The 22,272-nt window shown below is 44.4% G+C and overlaps 1 protein-coding gene across 2 annotated transcripts in view; it reads right to left on the bottom strand.

The window, feature by feature from the left end:
* Positions 1–5,712, bottom strand: part of RALY (RALY heterogeneous nuclear ribonucleoprotein) — a 152,402-nt gene extending 146,690 nt beyond the window's left edge. For both annotated transcript variants that reach the window (XM_061375479.1, XM_061375481.1), the window contains exon 1: positions 5,584–5,712. The gene's annotated coding sequence lies outside the window, so the exon portion shown is untranslated. The remainder of the gene's footprint in view (positions 1–5,583) is intronic.
* Between the last annotated feature and the right edge of the window lie 16,560 nt (positions 5,713–22,272).

The raw sequence follows: 22,272 nt of genomic DNA, 5'->3' as shown, positions 1-22,272 counted from the left end.
GTGCAGTTTGAGTAGACACCTGCCACAAATCCTCATTCTTGAAGCTATGTCTCTAAGGCAGAAGAGCATGGCTGTAATGGGCCAGGAGTGCAGAGAGCCCTCGGCTACAGAGGCTGCACCTCCCCAAACCCACGCTCAACAGGCATCACAGGCAAAGACTCCAACCCCCTTGGGACACCACGTGCACGAACAGCACCCTCCCAAGCTGCTGCATCTCCACATTTTTTTCTAGCTTTGGCTGTGTGCAACTTTGCAGACCTGCTGGGGACAGGCAGCATCTGAAAACCTCACCTCAGAGTCCCCAGACATCAGCTGGAAGTGGGCAATGGGGCAGTCATTCAGATGCAGTTGAGGAATAATTTATGTTTCCCGACAGCTTGTATCTCCTTAGGATACCCAAGAGAAAGTTTCTGCCCATGTTCACATGGCATAGCATTGATCTTGCTTTTAGGGAGGTAGAGAGAGCTTGAGACTTACTAAACCCTTCTAGGGATCCACCAGGCTTACAATGCCCTGGGTGCACAAACAGAAATGATGTTTCCTGACTGCCTAGTCCAATGCAGACTTAACGAATCCAGCCTTGAATTTGCTTTGGTGTAAGACCTGCCTACCTCTTGCGGCTCACTTGTGGTTTGTTTGTGATGTTTGGCTATTATGCAAAGCAGTGGTCACTCACAGCACAAGTACAGTGCTGAGAGGAGTCAGTCTAAGAGGATTAGATTAGTAAATCAGTGCAGCTTTCCTTCTGATTTATTAAACAAGAGGGCATAAAGCAGGAAAGCATTCTTGTAATGAGAGAGAAGGACATGCACAGAGAAGATGGAGAGGCAGGCTGTAACCATGTTAACTAAACCAACCCTGCAGAGTTTACAGTCCCTTATGACTTTCATCCCTATCTGTTGAGCTTCCTAATGAGGACATGTGATTTCACTTTGCTCTCACGTCACTTCAGCTGATGCAAATCAGGTTTGCTCCTGTCTGTTCTGTATGCTAACATCAGCAACAGGGAGGTCATGTCCCTAATGCCCTCATTAGAGGCAGCTCCAGTAGCCCTGAGCAATCTGGGTGCCTGCTTCACTGCACTCAGACACATCTAAGGAAGAAGGGCTTAGCAGCAGGGCCTGAGCACGCTGAAACCATGAGGGATATGAGCACCATGAGCTGGTGCAGGGTTTACAGCTTGCCCTGAAACTCAATAGCTCCCTTTGCTGCAGCAGCCTGTGTGCTGGGGTAATATCTCAGAGGCAGTCTGCTGTGCATCCAAGGGGGTTCTGCACCATGTCCATGCTGCAGCTGCCTTTTAACTATAAGGTAAAGTGACTGTGGAGAGCCCAAATCCAGAGGATGCTGTTTCATGATCCAGTCTGCTGATGTGCTTCCCCAGGGCTTTATTTACAGCTCTGCTCTTCACTATGGACAAGTACTCTGAGCTGTGCCATAATGCACTGCAGCTCTGACTGAGACAAGAATCAGGGTGGGGTGGTCAGACAATTGGAGAAACAGCAGAGAAAGCAGCAAACAGTGTCCCCACAGCATTATCAGAACCAGGGAAGTACCACTTCAGGTCACATTTGAAACTAAACGCTGCATTTCAAAGCAGGATGCTTTGGTTCAAGCTAAGCACACCCAAAATTAAAACAAAGTGCCAGTACTTTGCCTGTGGAAGAGAAGGAAACCCTGCCAAGGGTCAAGTTTCATGCCACAGAAGTTACATATTGCAGTGAGTACAATGTGCTGGACATTTCTAGAATCCCTCGAGGCACTCTCAGCATCGCTTGCAGCCATGTACCAGCATTTGCTGTGCTGCAGTCACACACATGATTTTTCCAAAGCCCGTGTGTCAGTTCAATCCAAAAGTCTGCATCTAAACGTGAACAAGCTTCTCAGGTAGACACATGTAATGCAAATGTACCTTCCCCATCTCTCTCCCAAGCCAGAAGAATGACATCGCAGTTTCCTGAAGCTTGTGCCTTTGGACCAAGGATCAATCAAAACAAAGCTCCAGCTCTTCCAAAGGGAAGTTAAAAAGGAATTGAAATGGAGAAATGGAAACGCATAGCAGAGGCTCTGACTGTGCTGACTTCTGAAGGCTTGCAAATGGTTGCAGGTAGGAAATGCTGCTCTGGAAATGTCAGTGATTTACAGAAGAGAACTCAGACTTGAAAATACAATACACACACAGAGCGAAAGCCTGCACAGATGGAAAATATAACATTTATTCACCTACTCTGGCCCTTTATTATAAGTCAGTGCTTTCCCCCTCATGCTTCTCTTTGCTGTGTACCAAGAGTAGCAGGAGAATGGATTTCAAGCATCCTACCAGGACAGCTCTGTATTTTGAGCATGTGACTCTCAGTGAAAGATCCCCCTTCCCTTGCAGTGATAAAGAGAAGCCCATTCTGCCTGGACCAGACTGGTTTTCGGATGAGCAGAGCCAAGAGCCCTGGCTGCCAATCTGGGAGGGAGCCTCACTGCCAGAGAGCATGGCTCTGAGCAAGCAGCAGTGGGTCACAGCTCACAGCCATGGGAGGGTGCAAGAGGAGGTGCAGAAACTGTTAATGAGGCAAGAGAGCAAGGGACAGGCACTTTGGAGACTAAACCATCGGAGAGGATGAAGACCTTGCTGGGGACTGAGAACCAGGACAAGAATAGATTGGACTCCTTAAAGTCCTGTGTTCCCAGAAGCTGGGATCTCCCTGAGTGCAGCCCCCAGGCTGGTTGAGGGCAAGGTATTTGTCAGCACTGAGAAATGGCAAGCTTCTTAGCACCAGGATATGCCAAGCCCTGCTGCTGATAGGGGGTCTCCAATCCAAAAGGAACAAGAGCAGTACACAGCCCTACCAGCATTCTCTGCCACCTTCTCAGCCAGGTACAACACAAACCCTGTTACTGGTTTTCAGCAGAATTACCCTTTATGGCAAGATAACACCATGCAGCAGCTGTAAAGGCAACAAAATTCAGCTGGCTGCTGCTTCTATGACTCAAAGTTCTCAAAATGCAGTCAAAGCCACTTTCAGCTAGTTTCACTTGAAAAAAGTCAAGCAAACCCACGAGTTTCACCCAAAACACAAGCCATAAACCATCAAAGGTTCTGTTAGAGGGTTGGTGAACTTTAGCAATGCCTTTGATGAAAATGGTCTGAGTTTCAAGTGTGTAATGAAACCCCAAATCATTCAAGTTTCACATGGTTGCAAATATTTCTCCCAGTTCTGATCAAAGGTGTATTCAGCAGGGAAGAAGCTTTGATTTTGCAGTACAGGGGACGTGCTGAAATTTTCAAAGCCAGGCCCTGGGATTTAGATGAGTAGTTCTTCTTGGAAGCGATACAGCTAAACTTAGCAACGCTTAGGGGGAAGTAATGTGAAGATGGCACATTTGGATTACTCCTTTTACCCCAACTCCCTTCCCAGGGGGAAGTTTTAATCCCCCTCTCTGACGTTCAGGAGGCTGCATGCCCCCACAGCATTGTTGGGTTCAACACTGTCCCCCCTACATAGCCATTTCCAATACTCTTCCTCAGCTTCACTCTCTCAGCTGCTGATATTGTTGCTCTGTAGCACAGCACTGCAGAGGAGACTCAAGTGTGTCTTGAGGAGGAGGCATTAATGCTGGTGGAGTGGTTGGTGACCCATATTCCAGCAGGCCAATGCAAAAAGGCACAGGACACAGCTTGGAGGTTTCCCTGGGTACCTATACAGGGATCGTCCACCACCCTGTGTCTCCCAGGCCAGCACCACCTTGGGTGGACCAGAAAAGCAGCTGCATCTTCCACTGCACTCAGTGATGCGACCCAAATCCCCCCAGAGCCAGAGGCATATGTAAATGTCTGGTTTTAATACCACCGCCTTGCTGTGAAGTCTTCATTTGTGACAAAGATTTCCATAGCAACAGACTGATCTCACTAGCAGGACTGTGGTCCCCTTGGAAGAGCAGGTGGAAGGAGGGAATTGAGAAAGCACAACCCTGCACAAAGTGTTATAAGGAAGCTGATACAAGTATTTATGCAACAGGGAACCAGGCTTCAGCAGGTCAAAACTCCCAACAAAAGGGAATTCACGAGCAAAGCTGTGCAGAGGATGCTGTGAACTCCTTAGACCGGGGGTAAGGAGACAAATCACATCTCCTCACTTTGATATGCCTGTGCACAGCACAGGGATCCCAACACTGTGCTCCTTTGCTGTGACACCTTGCCTGTAAGGGACATGTTACAGGTACCTTGGGAGCAGAGGAAAACTCTCAGGTGCTGCAGCCCTCCAGCTAGAGGTGTGTAGAGAACAGGTTATGTACCACACGTCAGCAGGTATAAGCTCTTACCCCAGCCCTGCCGTATTTGCTGTATACCCAGATCACCTCACTAGCCTATTTCTGTCCTCCAAAGGCAGCAGCTAGTAACACTGACCTACCAGACTGTTCCATAATTAGCCACAGAGTAAATGTTTAGATACTGCCTTTAAATCTGTAGGTACTTGGCACTGCAGGAATGCAAAGCTTTGTCATGCTGGTAGATACAACTCTTTTACACCAAAGATACATTGCAGATGCTACTTTCCTCAAGAACAACCCATTTTACAGGCAGCCTGGCATGATATACTACAATTTATTCCCACATCCAGCTTCCAATCAGTACAAATACATGTGCATGTATTACAGAACCATCAACTGCTATCTAAGAGACAGCAGCAGTGTTTGGTCAAAAAGAGCTGGGGCAGCCAAGAACTCTTTTAGGCAACAGTAAGTTTTTCTTTGTAATGTGTTTTGCTTCTTGATAATGTTGTTATTCTCACAGAGATATTACAGTAAGTGGCTTGGTTGAACCTTGTGATTCTGATAAATAAATCACATCACAGCAATTTAACCACAAAGGTAGCACCTTTGGCTGGCATATTTCACTTTAATGGGTCTAGAGGCATTTATGCAGAAAGCCCTGCAAAAGCAAAGCTGACATTTTTCCTGCAGTCAGAGTAACTCCCTATTTAGTTGCTTTTAGTGTCCAAGTAAAAGGTATTGTTAAAACAGTTTCAAAGACTGGAAGCTTCAACTGGGAAAGAACAAGATCCAGCATCACTGCAAAGTTTATCTTTAGCATTAACTGACTTAACACTTAACCCAGCACTACCAGAACCCAATGCTCCTGAAATTCAAGCCTAGTAAAGGTCTTAGTGCTTTCTGAGATACTGACAAGTATGCTGAGCTTTTCTTACACAGATTTCTTTGAAGGCCTGAATGCTTTCATTGCTTAAGGCACCATCACTGTGAGAATTGCAATAATTTCCTTACTAAAGCTACTAAAGGATGTCCCCAGAAGACACATTCAGGTCTCAGGTTTTAGGACGACTGCAGAGATTCATGTATTTGTTAATAATTCCTACATATATTCAGTTCTGTTCTTACTACCACTAGCTTCCTCTTGACAGAATCTCCCCCCTTTGCTGCTCATGTCTCCTGCTCCATCACTCCCAAAGCAGAAAGTTGAGTTAAAGGGCGCCAGAAAAGAAATCAACCAGCCAAACCCCAAACAAAAGCCCTTACGAGCAGGAAAAGAGCTATCATCAGTGCCTTGCAAAGCTTAAGCAGGGTACTTACCAGCCAGCTCAAAACACAGGAGATTCCCCATCTCAAACCAACATCCTGAACAAAATAACACTTCTCTTTCCACACCAGCAAACCCACAAGCCTTTTAGGACCAACCTTTTATTCCTCATGGGGGTAAACAATCAGCTTCCTGCCTGATTCGCTGAATTGGGTATTTCCTCCCCCCTCATGCAAAAGAGCAGTTAATTATTCACAAGGCTGTCTGTAATGCTCTAGTTTACACGCTGGAATTTACATGATTTATTGAACAAAATAGCGTTTTAAAAGAAATCCTGTCATAGATCTGTCATCCTTAAAAGAACCTGAAGTTTTTCCTCAGAAGTGAAAACACGAAGGAGTTGCTGAAGATGCCTTCTTTTGTTTGCAGCCATTTATCCATGTAAGTCATCTCCCTCCTCTCTTTCATGCACAGGTTTGTGATGAAGTCTCATTAGCTGACTAACCTTTGTGAGCATGTTGGTGTTGCAGCAGGAGCTGCTTCATGAAGAAGATTATTCATTGATCATGAATTCCTCAAGGACTGTCTGAAAAACCTGGGCAGGTCAGCTGCTAAACCCTGTGTTGATTGGTGGCCCAGAGAGCAGAGCAGTGGGAAATGAAAAGGGTATTTAACCCTTGCCAGGTGGTTTGTGGGGTTTCCTTTGTAACCCAAGCTTCCTTTTTTCCTGCTGTGGAAAATCAGTTTTGTTATGACAAAAACATTTGATAGTGATTGTAGTGGATTGTTTGGCTTACAAGCCTTACAAATGTAGAAACCGAGATTTGCTTTTTCTGTTTCAATTTGTTCTTGAACCAATCTCCCATTTAGAAGGGAACTGCTGCTGCGTGTTCCTGCACATTATTCATTACGGAAGCAGCCTGTGATACTGTAGAGCCTCATTTCTTACTGGGAAGAACTCCATACTTCTTGGAGCTGGACCGTCTCTAAATTCAAAGTCAGAGCCTGCAGCCTCCAAATGCAATTAGCTGAGCAGTGTCTTCCTTAAGTGGCACTAAAGCCTAATGCATTTAGTGCTGAGTCAAAATGGTTGAAACTTGAACTTCAGACAATAAACATATCAATCATTTTTCCTCCGTTTGTTTGCACCTGTATCAATCATGCTCTTCACAACAACCATAAACCCACTGCTCCTACACTTCCCACTCCTTTAAGTATCAATGTCCTTGCACTTGGCATGGGTGACCTGCATTCTAACTCATCTTTTGATAGGTGAAATGCCTTCTAATTTCCTTTTTTGACAAGCAGGTATGATCCATAACTGCTAAAACACTAGGTCCATTTGTTATTGCAGGAAATTATGTAACTTAATAGAAGTTACCCTGTAAAATATGTGAATAACAGGAGTTTGGCTGTAGGTAAAAGCTAGATATATTCAAATAGAAATAAAGTTCACATTGGGGCAGTGGCAGTACTTAAATCACTGAGTTGGGTTACTGACAGATAGATATGGATTCTTTTGAACTGGGGTCCAGTGTCCTTTTCAAGCACTGTTCTGCTGCCAGTCACTGCCTTTGATGTAGAAGCCCTGGTGTGAACTTTGCTTGCCTGTGCTATCAGGAAGATCATGATAATCATAATGGTCCATTCTGGCCTTAAAATCCCTGGCAAGTAAAGCAGTGAATCTGAGTATGAATTTTTCAACACTGACATTAATGTCTCTCTTCTGCAGAGCTGAGCTGTGGAAATACTTGACAGCAGGTGAGCTGAGCAGCTCACACCAGAGTGTCTGTGGAAAACATTCCAAGCAAGATTATGGCAAATTATTGCCTTGCATCATGTTAGGGATGTAATCAATGAAGTGCATTATTTTCCCTTGTTCCAGCTGTTGACAGCAGAAGTATGCTCCCAGCCCACTCGGTGCCTGGCTCCCCTCTGATTTTGGGCAGGCTGGAATTACTCTAACTAATGGAGTAGCTCCTGGCTTTTGTGTGTGAATGATGTGAGACTCCAGCCTCAGGGAATGCAAAAAATGAGCCATGTTTTCCTCTGGTCTTGCAATACAGGAGAAAGATGTGTGCATAATCACAGATAAGGACATCCATTTAATGTGAGATTTAAGCACACCCAGATTGGTGAGATAAACCTATGACTAAGTCTTAGCTGTCTGTTGAGCCAGTTAGTGATGGACCCAAGAGCCCCTACACCTACAGCATTAGAGGACAAAGTGACACAATGCAACAGATGTGACGTGGGAAAGATAAACCTTACTGAGCAAAGACATGAGTCCCTTATGGATTGCAGCATGTGCCAAACTAGAGTGCTGCCACCTGCTCCTGTTCTGTATTTAATGAACGTTCCCTGAACAAAAGAAAAGGATGAGCAAATCATTATTAGATGAGGCAGAAGAAAAAAGTATCTCAAGACACAATCATCTCCTTCCCCTGCCTACTGAGCTGAAGTTACACTTTTTGGTTAATAGGATAGCAGCAACAGCAATCTGAATTTCCTATCAGGCTGCCTCTGCGTGCCTGAGATGTTACCTTCATCCACTGTCTCCTCAACAAAATGGGAGTCTGGCATCTTGTTCTCGATTAGTTCTCAGCCTGGACATCAGAGAATGCCAGGTAGATAAGCCATTGTGATAGGGAAAACTAATAGCATCACTGTATGTCCTAGTTCTCTGAGCCCAGTCACTGGTAGTGGCTTGCTCGTTTTCTGAGCATGTGGTTTGTGTTGTCATTTGCAGCCATTTATCCTCTTTTTTGGTTGGTAGTCAAAGGATCTATCTCAGACAGGTTTTATGTGGGATTTTCTTGTCAAACCCTGCCTGCAGCATCCTGGAAGGAAAATTCTCTGAGAGGTGAGGATGAAAGTGCCACCTCACACAAGGAGGCCTGAGGGACCAGCGGAGTGCCCAGGACACGCAGTGCCAGGTTGATGGTTTTATGAGCTTGGCTAGAGCATGTGTTCTTCCAGTGTGTTGCTCTGTGATGCACTCATAAAACAAGGGTGTCCTCCTGCTTTGTGCAGATGACCACAGCAGCTCTCACTTCAGAGAGAGCATTTTGAGCTGGCAGAAGGAGAGATAAAACATAGAAGTTGCTTTGGGCTCCAGCTTCTAACACTGCTTTGGAGCTGAATCCTCCTTGCCCATTCAGTCTTGGCATGCTTTTACACAGGGTGTCCTGATTCTCCCTCTCATCTGCTTTAAACATGGGATTAGGCAAAGCATTCAAAATCAGGAGCAGCCACCAAAAAAAACCCTTAGCCACTAGATAAACAAACCCAGGCCTTCGCAGGGTGAAATCAATTCCTGTTAGTATTCTGTGCAATGCAATAGAAGCAATTCCACTTAGCCCTGCCTTAAATGCCGCTATATGTCACACTTTGCAGGAACTGATAGTTCAATTTTCAGCATATTGATTTCCAGTTAAATCAATGGTTTTGAACAATTTCGCCTGCACAACCTGCAGAACAGACTGGAGATACCCAGTCTGCAGCAGGGGTGTACAGAGAGGCCTGAAAAGGTAATTGGGGTTGTAGGAGATGGTGTTCTGCTGCTCACACATGTAGCATAGCTGAGCTTCAGGACAAAAAGGATGCTTTGCTTTGTTCATTAAGGAGCTCATTTGTGTAGGAGCACTCAGAGGTCCAGCCTAGCGGGAGCTTAGGGTTATGAACAAGGGAATGTGTTCAGTGACAAATGTGTATGCAGCATTTTGAACAACGGATGAAGACCAAAGAAGGAGAAGAGCTATTGAAGTGTAAGGGAAAATATGGCAAAAACCACAAAACAATTCAGGACTTCTTTCCAAGATGACCTCACCGTAGAGTGTAGTAGCAAAGAGAAGTTGGTGCATCGGTAAGGAATGGTGAGGAAATCATGCATGCTGTCTATGTCTGCAAAGCTCATATGAACTAAAACCGTCTCTTTCACCTCTGGCATCACCCCAACCAACTGAATGTATATGGTATAAAAGCCCTTATTCACATAGTCTGAATATACATACCAATTTGGCACCAACCTGCAAACTGGCAAGAACAGTACCTTCCTTACTCTGTCAGTACTGAATACTAAATCCTAAAGGAAAAAGATTTGCAGGGATTTAGATAAGATCTGAACATATTGCCACAAATCAAGGTAAGCAAATATATTTTGGAAGAGTCATTGTTTACCTCACTGTGCTTTGGGCATGGATGCAAATGTTCAAGGTCTGAAAATGCCCACCCTGTCTGCCTCAGCATTGTAACCTCTCCTCACTTATGCTTTTAAGGTCAGTGTTATTTCCATGGTGGTCTATTGACAGTGCCTACTCCAACCTATGGGAAATGGCCACCAAGGGCAGGGGCAGAATGCTGAGCATCCCGGGAACAGGGGCTGCCTGGGACCAGCACCCCAAAGGCTTCCTCTGGAGAATGCTGGGTGGAGGGGTGGTAGAAACCCCAGTGTCTCAGTACCCGCAGCAGTCACAGTGCCCTGGCATGGGATGAAAGGAGCACATCCTCCTGTGCCCCACTGACAGCCTGCACAGCTTCACTGCTGGGACAGTGACATCCCAGAGGAAGTCGTTGAGGAGCTGGTGGAATTACTTGGAGAAGGCAGAGGGAGGAAGGCTGTAGGGTGGTGAAGGAGCTGAAAGGGCAGCTCCTGGCAGGGCCACATTTAAAGTTCTCCTGATGGAGTGAATTCTTGCCTCAGCCTTCTGGAGCAGCTCCTCAGGAGATGAAAGCCACCGGCTTCAGAAGCTGCCCAATGTCATTGGGCTTTTTCAGCGGAATAGCGGTGGGAAGACTTCGGAATACCTTCTTGAGGAGCACTGCAGAGGTCACTGTCCTCATCCCCTGCAACCGTAAGAAATGGGGTGCACAGGTGATGCAAGGGGTGCCAGTGCTTTGGAGCGCCCACTGGTGTCCTGCCAGGCATGGGAAAGATTCTTGCTCCAAGGCCAGGGGCACTTTTCCATGCTTGAAAGCTGCTGAGATGCTGGCTCCAGGTTGAGGGAGAATCATGGTTGGGCACCTCTGGGAGGCACGACCAGCCCCTAGCAGGGCTCCTTTGGGCCATTTTGGCTGCTCGTGCTCTACAAAGGTGGCTCTCGTGCTCCTCATCCAGGGGGAGGAAGCTGAAACAAAGAACTCTGCTGGTCCTTACACTGAGCAGTTGCATCAGTGCTGGACAGAGAAAGAGGACCTCATGCTGAAGTGCTAATACCTTGTTCTGCAAAACCAAGATATGCCATACAGGAAGAGCAGAGAAGCCTGTAAGATCAAGAGACAACAGTCAAGTTAGTTGTTATAGCTTGTATAGTTACTTGTAACTGTATAGTTAATACAGCCCTGGGACAGTCACAATTTTCCTTACTGAGGAGTACATTTAGCCATAAGATGCTGCAGTTTTTCCTCGGAAGAAAGCTGCATGAACACACCTTAAAGTTTGCACCGAGTGTGCTAACATAAAGCAGTCTCAGGTTGGAGTACTGGGATACATTCATCACTACATGGCTCTGACCCCACGCTCACAGCTAGCTACTAAGTACCATGTTGGATGTGGGCACTCAGCACAGCAGGCAGCAGCAACCCCAGAGCCCTGGGCTGGACCATTTATGTTCTTGTTTGGTTTTTCTTTTTGAAAGGAATGTAGCAAAAAATACCAAAGGCTCTTAATGGCCAAGGCTATGCTGTGTCAGAACACGATGTAATGAATTAGAACAAGACTGGCAAGATTAACTACCACCAGGAAAACAAATCATCCTTTCAGGTTAGACCTGGCTTTCTGGATCAAAACAAGCTCCTTGAGGGTCTTTCTCTGTCACCTCTGCTTCCTGGCTGTGAGTTGTTCCCTGCTGCAGGCCAGGAAGCTCCCCAGGGTCTCCTGGTGATGCTGGTGGCTTTTCATCATCTTCACTTGCCCTCTTATTCTCAGCACTGTCTCCAAGCCAGTGTTACATCAGAGAATGAGTAATCCCCATTCCAGGTGCTTGGAGTGAAGACAATGCAGTCAAACAGCCCTTCTTGCCTAGTTACACCATTGCTTTGCCAGGATACCTTTGTCTGGGGCCTATGACCAGAGAGTTTTATAACTGGCCGCTATGCACAGACCCTCCTCTTACTGGAACCTTCTCAGATTGTGGAGAGGTGGCACCTGGTGAACATTCCCATATAGGACATTGCTAATGACTGTGGTCAGCTGAGATTAATAACAAGATTTAGCCAGAGATAGGCTGGGCAATTACTGAGGATTGCTTTTAGGCATAGGGGACCTCACCTAGTGAGGGTTGTTGGTGGAAAAGCAGAAACATAGGCAATGGAGCTTGTCTGTTGTGCTCCTTTGACAGAAAAGGGAAATAGGTGATGTTTGAAAGGGGGCTAATGAGGAAAAGTGAAGTACCTGATGAGAAAGCTGCTTTTCTTTCACTACTGTGCAAACTGGGAAATATAGCAGGTAGAGGAGGGGCATAAAGTACTCTGGCTGCATTCAGGATGGCTGGGGTTTAGACAATGTCCTTTTCATTCATATGCTTCTGTGCTATGATGGGTAATATTTATCAAGCTTCATTGACTATCTTGTCTGAACTTTGAGCATCAGTTCACCTCCTTTCACCTGCTTTGTGTTTCCTCTTTCTGAATGAGCAGTCTGTCAGAGGGATGTGCTTTGTAGGAGTTTGTTACTTCTTTTCTCTGCACACGTCCCCTCTGAAGGTGAGTGGTGAAGGGTGGTGTAGTTGTGTAGTGCTGTATCTTTAACCTTTTAATCTGTGTGAGGTTTCTGGTTCAAAGCAGTCTCCTAGAGGGTGAACCATTGTCTGCTGTGTGCTACTGTTGTCTCTGCTTAGGCCCCTTATGGTACGTGTGGGATGGAAGTGCTGAAGTGGTTTTCATGTGCTTAGGGGAGTTTCGGGGAGTGTGCTTAGGTGTGCTTGTGTGGCACATGAGCTAGGCTGGGAAGCAGGGAATGTCTCTTCCTGGTTGCAGACCAAGTCTATGCTCATAGGTTCAAGACCCATCAAGCAGTGTGCCAAGGAAAGCAGCAAGGAGCTAATGGTGGGATTCTGATAGCTATGAAATTACACAGAATAGGCTGCAGCCTAATGGACTTGTTAGATTAGATGCAGCCTAAAAACATTGATGTACCTTGAATCACTGCTGTTGGGAAGGCTCAGCACAACATCCAGCCTACCAAGCTGTTCCAGATCCACATGGACTTTGCATTGTACCAGCTCTGGTAGTGCTGCTTTCTTGGTAGTTTTGCTCCATAGGCATTTTCCTATCCCTGCATCCTACCCTCTGAGCCCTCCACGTGCTAGTATTGCTGGGCTGAGAAGCACAGGGATTATTCTAACAAATACATATGAAAGTATCCCTGATACATTGTTATGCTCTTGCATATCTGCCTTCAGCAGAGTTCCAGCTCAACAAACCCAGTTTCTCTCTGTATCTTGAGACATACCAGTGCAATCAGTGTGTTTCTTAGTAAATAAAGGAGTGCAATTTGCCCAGTGGGGATTAAACTGAAGAACTTTAATCTTTCTAGTTTGCTTCTTGGGCTCATGACAGGTCCAGGGCTGTCCCACTCTGTGGCTGCTTTCTTGTCTTTCCATGTTCTTGGGTATTGTAGGGAAATCTTTTCTGGAGGCAGGTTTGAGCTCACTGCCTTAGAACTAGTGGAGCTGACAAGCTGGAGCAGCTCACAAGCTGAGTCTAAGGTTGAAAGTCCAGAGGGTATTCAGACGGAGATAGGGAAGCATTATGGAATAGGAGCTGGAAGCTGTTTCCTCCTTTTCTGACCTATTGTTAGTGTAGTTGTGAGGGAAAAGGCAAACTCCACAGCCCCAGTCTCTGCTTGTGACCAGCTCTCCAGCATCCCTGCAAGGAATTTCATTTTAGCTTGATAGATTTTAGACCTTAATTTTCCTTGGTTCAGTTTGTGACCCTCCAGCACACCTGAGCTCATGGAGCACAAACAATTTGCTGCTTTTCTCCACACAGAAAGATACTTGGCTGAATTTCACTTGTCAGTTTTAGACCTGGGTATCTGCGGTATAAAGGAAATAAAATAACTCGAATATTCTTTTGAACCAGCTCTGCATAATCCTAGAGCTGGGATTCAGAGCTTTTCCACTTATTTTCCAATCATTTGTGGAAGATGGGTTTTTTGTTCTCAACAAAGGTTGGCCAAAGCAAAAGTGTTTTGAATGCTTAGAGTCCAACTGCATCTCTGTGGCAGCAGGCACACAGTGCTGGGTCCCATTACAAGCCATGGTTTTCCTTCTCAAACCAGCCAGGAGCAAGGTGCTTCCATCTTCTCATTGATGGACAACCTGCAGACAGTAGAAGTGACCAGATGGGTTGTGCAGAGTTAGGTCGGCTCTCAGCTTAAGCCTAAATGGGCTGGAGGTGAGGGTTGGTAACTCTGATTTTACTGGTTTTACAAGAGATTGTTTTTCCTGGCCCATGTTGTGCTTCCCAGGGTGGGGGTCAGCCTAGGCAGCTCTAAGCTTGCTGCCCCCTCACCTCCTAGACAGTATTGAACACAGTTTAACATAGTGGAGGCACAGGGATGAGGGGACCCCACTCCCTGGGCCAGAAGCACCATGAACAACACCTTGCTACTGAGACTCTGCTGCTGCTACCGCTCTCTGTAGCATCAGAGTTATTTATAGGTCCTTTATTTCCTTCCCAACTCCTGCTGCCTCTTGCCTGTTTTGTGGATCCCAGTGCTTTTCTTTGGTGGATGCTGAGATCAGGAGCAAGAGCCTGCTTCACAGTGCTTCCCCAAGTACTCCAAAACAAGTGGAGAGAAGTAGCTGCTTCTTTAAATGGCAGGATCCTTCCCATGCTATCTCCATTAACACAAAGCTGGTTTTATAACAGATATTTGAAGCTTTTAAATATTTGCTGGCCAGGTTTGAATCTTGCTTTTAATTCTCTGGCATCATTGTCTAGACCTTCAGTCGCTCCCAGGACTGTTTCTAGAAGCAGGATGTGTTATCCTTGTTCTCACCCTCCTTCAGTGCAGGCGAGAAGCAGTGCTGAGAACAGAGGTCACTGAGCATGTTGTTAAAACTCTGCCATTTTCCTGACAAATAAACAGGACAGACCCAAAAGCAGTGACAAAAACCACAACTGCATTGGCATTGAGGAGACGTGGTGCGACACGCTGCAGGATGCGCCATTAGCGTTTGGCTGAAGCAATGCTAATCCGGGCCTGACAAATAGGCAGCCCAATTACTGCAGCTATTCCATGGAAGTAATGGGGAGTTTGGGAATGGGACTGATGAGCAGCTTCCTAACGGACTAATGAGCAGCCTGGCTGCTCTCCATCAAAGGCCTAGTGGAAGTTGGTGCAAGACTCCTGGGGTGTACAGGAGGAGAACGTGTGCAGACCCAGATTTGTCCAAATATAGCATTAAAAGACAGGATGAACTGAGTGGAAGCTTGTGTTTAGCCTGTGGATAAACCAACTTGGTTGTGACAGGTGCATGAGAACCAATACATTCTCAAAGGGGGCTATATTTGCATTGTACAAAGGACAAGGCATAGATTAAATGTATATTTAGGAGAGCCATTTTATACTTAGAGCTTCTGGGTAGCTTGGAGATACTTTTTGTTCCAGCTAGTGGAGGAAGCTGCCAAGAAAATCAGCCTCTTGGGGTTTGATTATTGAGGAAGAACAGAGAAAAAGGGAGAATAAGAGCTGTGGGTGAAAAAGCAGGTATTGGAGGTGGTTTGGGACAAGTTGATGAGGGACAGATGAGGAGAGGGACAGGAGCTAAAGAGGACTTTAGGGAGAGCCTGGGGATGCATGTGGAGCTGAAACCATTAATCAGGCATTTATATCTGCTGTCTCATAAACAACTGATAACTGTGATCTCCATCCCTCTGTACTGGATGTCTACATGATCTTTAACAGCTTTCTACTACTTCTCATCATAGGTTAACTGAAGGACTGGCTGTGGATGTGAACATCCGGATCCAGCTGATTAAATGTGAGAATTCAGTCCTGCTGGACTGTAGGGTACTTTTTTTTCTTTTCAGCTTTTAATTTTTTAAGGATCCATGAGCTTAGGGCATTGGTTAAGTTGGCAAAGTCAAAATCTCAAAAGAAGGCACCCTCTATGCATCCTAAATTCCCTTCTCTGATTAAGCATGACACAATTCATTCTAATGAACGATTCCTGTGCATGCAAGAGCTGACCTGCAGCTGCTTTTGCTGCCTCCCTGTGCTCCTGGCAGCATGGGCCCTGCAGGTGTTGGTTTATCATCTCTCTTGTGTGGCTGGGCACCATGAGGTTAATGGCTGATTAACTGGGATTCAAGATGTTTCTTTGACTGGCAGCTATTACAGCATGCAAAATGTATTTGAGAATCATGTCCTAAGATGGGTCAGAATTGGAGCCCCAGAGGATTTAAGTAACTTAATATTCTCTAGGATGAGTAAAATAGTTGCTATTAATTATAGTTATTCAAGAGATGATTGGAAAAGCATTTGTCAAATAGTACACGTAGTGGAAGCCTGCCCGGCGCATGGGTTAGGTCCCTGCTTAGAAGCACTGATGATCTTTCTTAATCAGCCTCTAATTTCTTCCTATTTCTTGAAACGTAATGATCTTGCCGCACAGGCCTTTAATTCTGAGTGATCCCTTGGAAGCCCTTAACTGTGTGTTAGCAACCTGAGAGGAGTGACTTGCTTGGAAGTGGCTGGGTGATGATCTCAGAGGGATGTAGAGTAGGGTAAGATGTTTTGCAGTGTATCGTCAGTTGCTACTGAAGTGATAACATGAATCCCTTGCCAGTCTTCCACTGCGAGCAGCAATCAGATCCTGCCTGTTTTACTTTAGATGAGGAAAGTTGCAGTGTCTTGGAAGTAAGACTATCTGACTGACATATTTTGCTTTAGCTGCCAGAGTAATAAGTTACTTCTGTGCAGAAACCGAGTTGTAATTATTCCTAATGGTGTCATGTTGACTTCCTTCTTGTACTGCTAAGTAAAAAGCTGGTTTCTGTAAATACAGGAAACTAAAACCAATAAATAATGAAAAGGATGACTTCTGCAAGTGTGGGCCTGAATGAAGAACATTGAGAGATGCGTGAACACTTATTCCAATCAAAATAACAAATTTTCCAGCAAGTTATTTCTGATCCCTTCAGTCTATTCCTCATCAGCATTCACAGAAGTAGAAATTGTTTGTGAGAACTTCTGTAAGAAAAGGAGCGTATGAATATTAATGGTAATTACAAGAACTGACATGCAACTGTATATGCAAAATATGCCTGTCATGGGGTCTTGGTAGATTTTGCAGTTTTGCAACATCTCTAGTGACAAATGTGGGTACAAACGAAATATCAGGTGACTGATCGAGCCCTCCAGGCAATAAGTAGCTAAGATTCAAACTGAATGATCTCTGGGGAAATCTTTGGCTTGATCTCTTCTTGCCTACAACGTTTAGTTCAGAAATAAATATGCAAAAAAATTTTAGTATATTTACTAATCTCAATTTTTGTAGGCTGTTAGAGTAGGCAGTGGAAAAAACACCTACTGACTTCAACAATGTCAGGTTTTCACCTGCAGCACAACTTGTGAACGCAATTTGCCAACAAAATAGAACCAAATTTATTGGTTATTCCTGTGACTGCACAACTGTGCAGAATTTTATACTTGTGCCTGGGACTGCTGCTGCTTCCAAGTAGAAAATGAAATAAAAATGAATAGGACGAAGCAATGACTCTCTGAACAGATACGTATTAATATACATATAGAAATCAGCTGCTTAGAATTCAGGATTGTTTTCCTGTTTTGCATGAATCTCGGATGGTCTGACACCAGTGTTACTATTTCTGTTTCATCCCCCTCCCTCTGCTACATAGGCAGTGGTGTGATCATCCTGATGATGAGGTGCTGTTAATAGTGAAGGTTCTATTAATCTGTGTGTTATTAATCCTTTTACCCTAAGCTTCAGTACTGCACAGGGTTGCTTCTGAGCTTCTAGCTTAATCTGAATTAGAGATAGATTTTGAGTGAGATCTCTGCTTAACCATCTTGGGCTGCTCTCTAGTTCTGGATCCATGCATGTTCCTCTTGGAGTGCATTTGTCAAAATAATTGCTACAGGGGTTGGTTTGTTTGTTTTAAACTATACTTGGGCTTCTTTTCCATATTGAATGAGGTGGTGTTTGAAACCAATTTGTTTCATTTCATTCTGAAAGAGTGCTAATAGCTTATCTGCATTACTGTTCCTGCTCCTTTATTGAATAGCCCACCCTTCCTTGTCTTTGAACCTACAGGCTCCAAATTTGCTGTTCACAGATGTGTTGCAAGATCTGGTTGAATGTTTGTAAAGTGCTTCTAAATAATAATTACAAAAAACCTTTCAACCTGTGAAAGGGAAAAATTAATGCGGTATGAGGATTTGGAAATATTTGCTTGACTCTGAAAGCTGTGGTTCATGGGTCCTTTACAGTTCTTGGGAAGTAGAAGCGCGAAGAGGGACGCACTGAAGGTGGTTGGAGTGCTGCCACCTTTTGGTACAAAATTAAGGAGAGCTGTTGCCAATACTGACTTGGGGAGAAAAGCCTTTTCAATAGCTAAATAGCAGTGAAAGGGTGAGCTTGGATGTACCCTGCTTGACAAGAATGTTATCCAATATAGCTGCTTTTCTTTCTTCGTCCTTTGTGCACTCCTTTTTGTCAGTTCTTTATTTGCCTGTTTTCATCAACGGTTTTCATCCCATTGTTTGTCATGTTTGTATCTATGATGAATGCGACATGAAACTGCTTACAGCATCCCACAGCCTTGAAAGAGGATGCTCTGATGCTGCTTTTAGGAGGAGCGGTGGCTTAAATCAAAGATGTGTAGCAGCTGAGCAGGTTGTAGAAAATTGCTTGACATAGAAAAATGACTTGTGTCTAAGTGTTGCTTGTCTTCTAGCACTCTGGAGCGAGGATGTGAATTGAGCTGGTTTATCAGTCACGCTAAGAGTCAGCATAATACACAATTAGACTTGAAACGCTGCTTCTTCCTCCATGCACTGTTCAGGCACAGAGAGAGGTAAAAGGAGCAGTGTGCCACATTTCTGTGCGGCTTTCCTTCCTATGACTGTGTGTTTAAATGTTTCTGCTGAAAATTGGATGCAGTTTTAACCCATAGGGGAAGGTAGACGCTATACAGACAGGTCATATTAAATTGTTTTCAGTGCTTTTTGCACAATTGAAAGGACATGGGACCAAACTGTAAATCTCACTTGCTTTCAGAAGTGAGTTTCTTGGCAGGGATAAGAGATGCCACCTAGAAACACTCTAATGTCACCTCCCAGACTTTGGGATGGGAGGTTGGCATGCAAATATCTGTAGGATGTCTAATTGCTACAGAAGATCATTGCTGCATCTTATAGGAACAGAGGCAATGTGTTATTCAGGGAATGGCTCATGTCCCCGCAGAGCACCTGTACAGCACCAGGCACTGATTTGTGTTGGGGTTAATCCTTCACTGAAGAACGCACTGGAAGTTATCAGGGTGTGCTGATAAGTGTCTCTCCCTGGATGTGGAGGTGCTGTGAGCAGCAGGCTGCAGGTAGTAGTGGGTGCTTAAGGTTTTTAATAACCATTTTCAGGGTTGGTAATGACAGCAATATTTTATTAAGTGAGCAAGCCTTTTCCTTACTCTGTAGGTTCCAGCTTATAACTGATAGTTAAATAGTACTATAATTACACTTTAAAATACATTCAAGACCTGGTTTTACAACTTTGAGAAGCACTTTCTCACAGGAGTAGGTTCCTTGACTTTAAAGACAAGGGTCACATAAATAAAGACGCAGAATCATCCCTTAAATCTGTATTGCACATGCAGCATGCAAGGTACTGGTCAGATGCTGTAATTTTTATTTCTGTACATGTGATGTGTGATTGCTTCTGTCTGAGGATAAGAGTACTGATAGTGAATAACTGAGAGGAAGCTACAAAGGAAACTTGGTTGATATTCAAAAGACAAGATGTCAAGATCTGACATTCTTCATCCCATATAAGAAGACATCTAATAACTCATAAGTGAGTGTAAATGTCATATCACTCCTAAAACCTTATGCATTCTCTCTCAACCAGAATAATGAATGATTACAAATGTTCCAGTGCACGAAACACCAACAAAAGTGAAGCATGAAATTAAAGAATTAAAGTGGAAAATAATGATAATGTTACCATGCTTTGCTTTATTAACACCACCTGGAAGGATCTCAAAGCTCTGTGGGCAAGACGGCTGCTTGCTGGCTCCAGACAAACCTGGCCACACATACACAAATACTCGTACATTACTTACAGCTGTTGGCACAGAATAGGATGTTTTCTAAGTCTTTGTGGACTTGCAAGGAGGCAGACATAGTATTGTGGAAAAAATGCTTTTTGAAGGTTTCTTTGCAGTTGCAAGCACTAGGAAATGAGTGTGGGCAAATGAGGAATAGCTTTTGTAATCACTGGACTCCAGGAGCTGTATCATGTAATACTCCCCTTGAAGTCACCAAATGGGGGATGTTCCATTCTCTGGAACATCCTAAAGATCTTCTGCAAGGGTTAATGGGAAAGGGAACATTGTCACTTCTCAGTTTTCCTTATTTCTGGCTTTGTATACTCTGTGTCCAATACTCTGCTGTACCTGAAACATACCAGACATATTCTGTGCTTGAAATGTCCAAGTTAGCATTTTCACCCTTTTTCAGTCCATTTCTAGTTTCCTTTGGGGATTTCAATAGAAGGCACAGTTACTGTTATTTGTCATATTTGTGGTTCTTTTACTCAAGCCGTTTCGTTTTGTTTCACCTGGTAACTGAAAAATGTTCATCTGCAAAATGTCTTAAAACATGTCTGAAATCTGTGAAATAAAGGTTGGTTTAAAAACTGTTCTTTAGAAGCTTAGATTACAGAGTGTTGGGTCTATTCCCTTTCTGTGCTATTGAAGAGCTCTGCTCCTTTTAAAAAGTAACAAAGCCAAGTGGTACTTAGGAGAAAGTATACGTTTTGTAACTCTCATGAAAGCAAATGCAGAGACTACACAGAGGCCTCGTAAACCCATCTCCCAGTGACATGTTGTGGGATGCTGGTACCTAACTGCAGGCTGTCTGTAAAAATCATCTGCCTTACCATACGTTTTAAAATGAGTATTTCTTTCGGGGCAGGAGTAACTGGGCTAAGTTGGCTTCTGGGACAGAGGAAGGTAATCTTTATACATGTTTCAGCAAAAAGCATCTAATGCTTTGCACTGACCATATGCTACTGAAGCCTTGCTCCTAAGGGTCCTTTCCGGGGCAGATATCCTCATAAAAAATGAACCAAGCAGTTGTCTCTCATCAGCACTTACTGCAGTGGCTGTTACTGTGTTTTCATGTGTGCTTGTATAATGCAGTTGCCATACAAAGCCTGAGTCTGAGGTTGGAAAGGGGGACATTATCCCCAGGTAGGTTGTAGAGCAGATCCCAGGCTCAGCAGCAGTTCAGCTGCACATGGCATGTTTGCTGGTGGGGGGTGACTGGGGTGAATTGTGCAAGTGTGGCTTGGCTTGTGAGTCCTCCTTGATGCTGTGGAGTCGTAGGAAATAGCAGGGAAAATCCACAGGGCATAAATAAACCTGGTTCTTGGAATAGCTTCTCTAATAACATTTACTTCCAGCCCTGTAAGTTGCCTTTTACATGAGCAATATACCCCTTCATTTAGCTGTCTCTGTTGCCAATGTTCTTCCTCTCCAATGCTCTTCTATTTCTGTGTCTGTCACTATCACAAGGCGTTTACTTCCATCCTGCTTTTGCATTGTGATGTCGTCTTGGGCCACCTCTTCCATTTTGTTTCTTTCCTTCTTTCAGACCTGTGAAACCCACTGTCCTAATTCCCTTCTTTAAGAGAGGAGGTTGCATTCTACATTACACTTTCATAATGTTGGTTGATGGGCATGAGCCAACTTGTAGCCAGAGACAAGGAGGTTCAGTAGGGGCTGGCTGTGCCAAGCTGTTTGGCTTCTTGTCCTAGAGCAGGAAGAGGAGAGGTGCAGTTAGTGGAAGAGGGAAAGGATTGCAGAATTCCTGGCAAAGCAGGATCCAGAGGAGAAGTGAAAGAACAGGGCTGTAGGTAAGAGCAGACAGCAGAAGCCTGGGACTTTGACTTGCAAATATCCTGTGATTGTGGGAATCTGTATTTAGGATCCTGTCCTGAGCTTTCTTAAAGAAAAAATGACTAATTGTGATGTGATGTGTTGTATGGATAAAAAGGAAGGTGGAAAATCTATTTACAAGCATCGGCTGTTATGTTCTGTGCCTCTGTAAAGCCTGTGTCCTAATCTTCCAGGTTCTGTGCAGCAGCACTAGGAGAAAGGCTTTATTTGTGAGCCTGTGGAAATCTGTGCCCATAACAGGGGTTTCTTTAGTAATGGGGCAATTTCTAGGGACTGCTGTCCTTGCTCAGGAAAACCATGGACAAATCCTTTCATCTACCATGACATCAATCTATAGCCTTTCAGAATCACCCCCAAAATTATTTTACTTTATGCTGTTAAATAATGTAGGATTTTAACATAATTTCTGTAGAACATTAGTAGTTATCTGTTAGTTTCTTATGTCTTTGTCATTAGATGAGAAGCCCGGGAATTAAAGCACCTGAATGAGCTGCCTCTAGTTCACTCATTTTCCTACTTCTATTTTAGGATCTAATCAATCCATTGTGTAAACATCTCTTCATTAGGGACTGTAGTGACAGGACAAGGGGTAA

The sequence above is a fragment of the Neopsephotus bourkii genome, unplaced genomic scaffold (genome assembly GCF_033783945.1).
Source record: "Neopsephotus bourkii isolate Nb327-2 ecotype Australia unplaced genomic scaffold, CSIRO-AGI_Nbou_v1 NB_1663, whole genome shotgun sequence".
In the NCBI taxonomy this organism is placed as follows: Eukaryota; Metazoa; Chordata; class Aves; order Psittaciformes; family Psittacidae; genus Neopsephotus; species Neopsephotus bourkii.
Note: the sequence above shows the minus strand (reverse complement) of the source record. Positions and strands in the feature narration are given on the sequence as shown.